This window comes from Phragmites australis, chromosome 14 (genome assembly GCF_958298935.1).
Source record: "Phragmites australis chromosome 14, lpPhrAust1.1, whole genome shotgun sequence".
NCBI lineage: Eukaryota > Viridiplantae > Streptophyta > Magnoliopsida > Poales > Poaceae > Phragmites > Phragmites australis.
This window is the reverse complement of record NC_084934.1, coordinates 9,277,452-9,284,628: the sequence shown is the minus strand read 5'-3', so window position 1 is coordinate 9,284,628 and position 7,177 is coordinate 9,277,452.

Below are 7,177 nucleotides of genomic sequence, written 5' to 3'. Positions count from 1 at the left end.
CCACTCCACATCAAGTCGGAGGGTCAACAAGATTGAGCCACCAATGGCCCAAGGTGTAGGCAAGTCACCAAGACATTAAGGTGCCAGCGTACCACTTGGTACAGTGTAGGATCACTGTTTGATCCCCTCTCTATGCAGCAATCACCTAGCAACAACTCTCTTTAGGCTTATTAGCACTAATCACTCTCTAATTATGTGCTTAATTGCCTTAGATGATCCATTTAAGCACTTTGGTGGCTTAGATGTCTTTACTATTGTATATGAGCTTCCTTTAGACTCCAGCACCTTCAAATGACCTAGTGAAAAAGTATTTATAGCCTTAACCCCTCGGAGTAGCCGTTACCCCAACAGCTAGTCCGTGAGGTTGAGACTATACTTTACTGTATACACTGGATGATCCGGTGTAAACAGTATTGTACTCACCAGACCATCTAGCATGTACATTCTTCAAAAATTAGCTGTTGGATCCCCACTTAAACCTTCTGTAAACACCAGATGTTCCAACGTGTTCACCAACTCTATCGCCGGACCATCCGGCATGTACACTGCTTCTACCAACCGAGCCACTTTCTTCTCTGCACAAAATACTCTGGTGTATATCATCAATGCGTTGGAACATCCAGCATGTTGAACTTTACTCTTCAACACTTGCAACCTTCTCTGCAAGAAATACTCTGGCGTATTCAATTCTATATCGCCGGACCATTCGACGTGCTTCAGCTTTTCTCTCCATTGTCAAAAACTCCGGTGTGTAAAGGCTTCATGTGTCAGATCTTTCAACGTGTATAATTTCCATGAGCTAAAATACTCCGGTGTGTACAATCTCCTCTAAGCCTGATCTTATGGCGTGCACACTTTCACTGGGACTTCTCCAATTTGATCAATCTTTGTTTCAACTTCGGTGGCTTCTTCATGTATTGTATACATGAAACCTACTAAAGAATATATTTGACAAACATGTTAGTCCTATTAACTATATTGTCATTAATAACCAAAATCACATACATACCCTAAATATGGTTCTACAATCTCCTCAAGGGCATTTTCGCTACACTCACGACCTGTGTCTTTTTCCCCTTAGCCTTGTTGACCTCATTCTTGACCAGCTTTTGATAGATGCGGTTTTGATGGAAGATGTGGTCGTCTGTGGCCATCGGCTTGGTAGAAGTCACATCAGGGCTTACCAAAGCGTTCGCTAATGCCCAGCTAATTTCCCTTACTCTGGGATGAGCTGGGACACTTATCGGGATGCATGTTGGGAAGGTTTGCCAAAACTTTGTTAGTTTTGTTTTCTTACCCTTATATCCCATAGAGTTCTGCTTACTCTTGCCCTTCACTGAGTCATCATCTAGTCCAAGTTCAAGGAGCTTGATGCCCTAGTCCCTTTCCTTGATGAATAGGAGAGCCTCCTCGACATTAACTGCCTTCTCGACAATCTTCATGAGTTATTTGACTGTCTCAGGCTCTTTCCTGGCCACATCCTCAATGCACCTTTGGCTCCTAGCCCCTTAAGTAAATGCCTAGATGATGTCATTATCGATTATCTTTAGGAGTGTATTTCGGGTGTTGTTGACGCGTCAAACGAATTCACGCAAGGTTTCCTTCTCTATTTGCATAACATGAAAAAGGTCGTTCTTCTTGCTGGGGCAAACATATGTGCCTTGGAAGTTAGCTCGGATCAAATCATAAAGCTACTCCCACGAGTAGATCATCCCTGGTAGTATATTGGTCAGCCAGATCTTGGTCGACCCCTCAAGGGATGTGGAGAGGTAGTTGGTCGTGACTTTTTCATCCCCACCAGTTTCTTGGATGGCAGTAGTGTAGATTTGAAGGAATTCATCAGGATTGATGATCCCGTTGTACTTCTCAATCGACCCGGATCAGAACTGAGCTAACCGATAAACCGTCTGTAGATCTAGAGAGAAAGTCTGGCACCCATTGATGGCACCCTGGTTGATCCGAGTAGCCACAGGAGCTCTGTCCACTGGAGTCAGAGATGACCCGTGGCTCCTACTCGAATGACGCCAAGATGACTTCCAGTTCAGTCACTGAGGAGAAGTCGATTGTTCGGTCCTCAAGTGTCTTCACTCCTCAATGACTTCACACAGATAGTTGATGGGGTGGTTCCTGATCAACAAGGTCTTGTGGCAGCGAGGAGCTCGATTATCTTCCTGATAAGCTTGCAAATAGCGGCGATTAGCGGCGATATGACGTTATAGCGTCAAAATAGTGGATGGCACCAAAATAATGCAAGAATATCGCAATTCATGCTTTTGCCAATTTATCGCTGATTACAACGATATATTGTTTTGGCGTCAAGACAGATATACCACCCATATATGTCAAGTTGTGTTTGAGTCAAGTTTTGGCCTAATAGAACCGAACCTAATTGGCAGATATACAAAGGTGAAGTGCAGCTAGCCAACCTAAAACCCTAGCCATCAAAAACGCCAATCTGCTTTTGCGAGGATGGAGATGAAGATATTGAGATGTTTGATATTTGTGCGACATAGATTGTAACTTAGATACTTAATTAATGAGTGCTTGTTATCTACCTTGTTTGTGAAACTTTGAATTAATACATTGTTATCTTGGTGAAGTTGAGCTTAAATGACCAACATACCATATTTGTCTACTTTTATCTATAATGTTCTGTTTGCTACTATATGTCTCATACTTTATCAATGTGCTTTGTGTGTTGATTAGTAAATCTGACTATGCAAAATTATGGTAAAATAGGTAAATACACATAATATGTTTTAACCTTTAGCGGCGACATATCACACTATAACGCTAAACGCTAAGTGCCTTGCTTCCTGACTTGTCTTGATCCAAGGATTACACCTCTCCAAATGTGATTCATCACGTGAAGGATCAGCAAGAGACTTTCCTCAGTTACAGCAGTTTGCGGCCACTACTTGATGAGAGTTCTCGGTTTGAGCCTAAGCTTCCTTGGATATATCGTGCATCAAGTTGAGCCAGCCCTTGCATTCAAGGGTAGCCAGATCTGTAGTGGGGGTTGTCAGAGGGTTTCCTGTAGAAGTAGGAGCATCTGAGATGTTGCAGATCTGAAATGTTGGGTTCCTTGCTGATGATTGAGATACGTGAGATCCGGGACCCCATTGGGATTTTGGATTGGAGTGGTTGTTATCAGTAGGGGCTTATTATTGTTCCTTGCAACCGGATCACAAATTTGTAGGGCCATCGTCATGATTGGATGTACCTGCTCCCTCGTCTCCGATGGTGAAGACTTCTTGAGGGTAATCTCCGATAGAGGAGTCCAGATCCATCATGGACTTGTCGTCGGAGGATGCCTCCAGATAGATTCTTCAATAATCTTTGTTGTCAAAAGCTACGGGGAAAGATCTCGACTTGCGGCGAACGTCGCTTGCATGATCGTCTTGGTCTCCGAGTGAGTCCAGCTCGATGCCGTAACCTTTGGTACATTGATCCATAAAATGACTTACCTCATCGTTAGAATCATCGCCAGTAAGGTCGTTGCCTAGATCTACTCGATCGACCATCGAGTCCTTGTCAACCGAGAGAGTAAAGTTATCGTAGAACTCCTACTCCAAAAAGCCAGCTCCTGATGTAGACTTAGGTGGAATCGAGGATATATTGCATGATGAGGTTCAGCGTCTTTGGTCATAATCCAACAGACGATGCTAGCTATAGGCGATTTGTGAACTACTAATCTTATGAATACGTGAATGAAGTAGAGGATACTCCCCGTAGTTGAACTGTACGCGTTCTGACCTCCCAAAGGATAATAACCATATGTCTTGTATTGATCTTTGAGATAGATTACAAAAGAGGGGTTTTGGCTAGCCTAGATGGGATCTAAATCTAATCGAGGGCTCTTTGTGCAGTCTTGACGAGATGTTGATGTATATTGTTAGTACAGAAAGTTCAAGGCTCGTGGTGCGCTTAAGGGTTCTGTAGGCTTGTGTCTCTCTTGAGTTGCTTGTCTTCCACAGGGTTCCCTGATTTTGTATATATACGGGGTTGTCGTGTAGCCTCCGGACTCCTTTTCGAGTAGGATTATATTATCCTTAGAGACAAAAATTTCATGTTTATGAGATATCCTGTAACTGCGGATAATTTCCATAGGTTTAACGACTCCTTTCCTAGGCACGAACGTATACTCCAAGAATACAGAAAACACTAAAGTATCTATATACGTATAAGATATTCGTATATAATAGTTTTATACTACATATCACCATGGGCCATTTTGCAATATATTTTAGCTATTCTAGACCTTTGTCAAGATTTCAAATTTTTTAAAAGACCTAAACACATACCGGCTCATATTAATACTCCATCTGATCATAAATACATGTTATTTTAGATAAGACATGATCTACAATGCATAACTTTATGAACTATTTACTGTTGAAATATATTTGCAAAATCCATGAATTTTTTATATTATGAGATTGTTTCTAGACAAATCTATAGATATAATTTTAGGGTTTCTAAACTAAATATTTTGAACATTAGTTTTAGTCAAAGTTTTAAAATTTTGATGAAACATTTTTTTCAAAACAGCATGTATTTATGACCGGAGCGAGTAAGATTTGAAATTTGTTAAGGGAAGTCCTGATTTATGCTAATTAGTTTATCAAATCGTCTGATTAATTTAATGATTGGACTGCATGAACCACGTGAGGCGGGTAATTTGAGTGCATTTCCCCACCCGCTGGGCAAACAAACAGTGACAGTTCAAAAAGTTTGAACGTGTAACACGATCACAGCACATGACTTACATGTATTTCGGTGCTAGTGCACATTAGACTGATTCCGCTGATAACCCGCTGGTCAAACAAACAGTGACAGTTCAAAAAGTCTGAACGTGTAACACGTGCACAGCACATGACTTACATGTATTTTGGTGCTAGTACACATTAGACTGATTCTGCTGATACAATTTTTTTTTAAATGAACGAGAATAAGAGCTGCCAATTATATTAATAAAATAAAAAGACTAATAAGCTGTCATACTTGTTTTTAATGATCAAAATTAAATACGACTTATATGTGTCTAGGATGTTCAACACATATAAGGATATCACAGTGAAGTCGCAAAGACAATACTTTTATTAAATAAAAGTTAACTTTTATAGCAATTGACATATAGTGTTTTCTATGAAGATATCCGCAGTGAAACAGAAACACTGGTACCCAACAACATCACAGGCAACCGACCGAGAGACACACATAGAACATCACAACCTTGTCTTGATAGTCTTCAACATCTTCACTCACTGAGAAACACCACATATATTGCATTGTATAGGAAAAAATAGCAAGTATGAGCACAAGACGCGCTCAACAAGTATACGCGAGAATAATGATATGCAGGCTTATAACAATGACAGACTAACACAAAGGTTTATTTGCATAAATACGAGTAGAGAAAACAAATAAACTTGAAAAGTTAAATGAATATAACCCAATTATTCCAACTATTATACTTCACCTAAACTTTGAGCAACTGTTAAATGAATGTAACCCAACTAACCCAACTGTTATACTTCATCCAAAGCAAACCATCTAGCAAACCATAACCATCAACATAACCATAACCACGATCAAACCAAACCCATTAATCATGTGAGGATCCAAATCTCCCATAACCGCGATCACCACTATTATAACAGTTTTTACACTCTATAGAGGTTGTCCAGCTTTCCTCACGAGTTAGTAAATTCTATATTGTCGTGTTCGCGAAACACTTAACACACGTCATTTGTGTGCCACCAAAAAATCACTACATGGCATTTTCCACTAACCAAAGCTTAATCCAGTATTTATCTGCCCACTAAATTTCACCGCTAGGGTTTACGTGAGTCTAACTCATACTCAAAAGCCCCTTTTGTGCTGACACAACACACACTATATAGACTCTAACTAGTATGTCATGCCTTACCCATATCAGTCTCATGGTTGGTACATTGTTTCTTGGGTTGTCGCTCCACAAATCGGTCCTTGCATAGGTTACTTGAGCAAACACTAAACCAACATCATAACCATGATCATCATCCCAAAGAAAACCCACTTTGATCAAGGGTAAGGTGCCATACTTCTATACCATTAATCAATATCACTGCATATGTCCATTAGTTAAGTATAAGGTATTTCCCAATATTCCCGATAGCACGGCTAAGCAATTCTACCCAAGAACGATACATAATCATAAACCACTTAGGTTTCAAGAGATGATAAGAGAAAAATTAGGGAAAACCCTAATATAGATGACTACCCATCATTTACAGATATTGCATGCAATTTGTAATACAAAACGTTTAAAAATATAGGTTCAAGATGATCAAGAAATATATTTGCTTTTTACCCAATGTTACTCAGCGTTGATGAAATCTTGATCTTGAAATCCCTCAAACAGATCCGAAGTGTTGTCAATTAATCACGAAATCTATCAACAAAGAAAAGCAACATCGAATAAACATCAAATAAACTCCAAATTGCAACAATAAGAGAAACAGAATGATGGATTGAGATTTCTGATTGAACTAGACAAGGAGAATAGAATTAACTGGACTTCTTTCAAAGAAAGATGAAGAGATAGGAACTAGGGCTTCACATGAAATGATAAAAAGACTAACTGAAGCATTAACATGTATGTCCTACAAATTAATATATTATTTTAATATCATAAATCTATGTTTGTGATACAATGATATATAGATCTAGCTATGACATATATGCTATTGTAACAACCATAAATTTACCAATTAAAATAATATCTTCATGTTGTAGGGATCTAGATGTTAATAAGGAAGTATAACTGTAGATATGTGAGATCTCATATCTAAAACTAGCATAGTTGGGTATATCATGAATTTAGAAAAAATTAAGCATAAGAATCACTCAAATCGAAACTAAAATGAAGTTGTGCTAAAAACAAGTTTTAGATTTAATCTGAAAAAGAAAAATACCTATTTTGAATAAAACAGAAAAGGTAGGGGCCTTTTTTAAAAATAGAGGGATCTTTTGTAAATATGAAAATGTTTAGGGACTAAACTGTAAAAAGTTAGGGCTTTTTAGTAAATACAGAGAAGTGCAGGAGCTAAAGTGCAAAATTACCTAATTCCTGGAATTATCAGATTTATTTTTGTATTGAAAAACCTTGAATTACTGCATATGCGGTAATTGG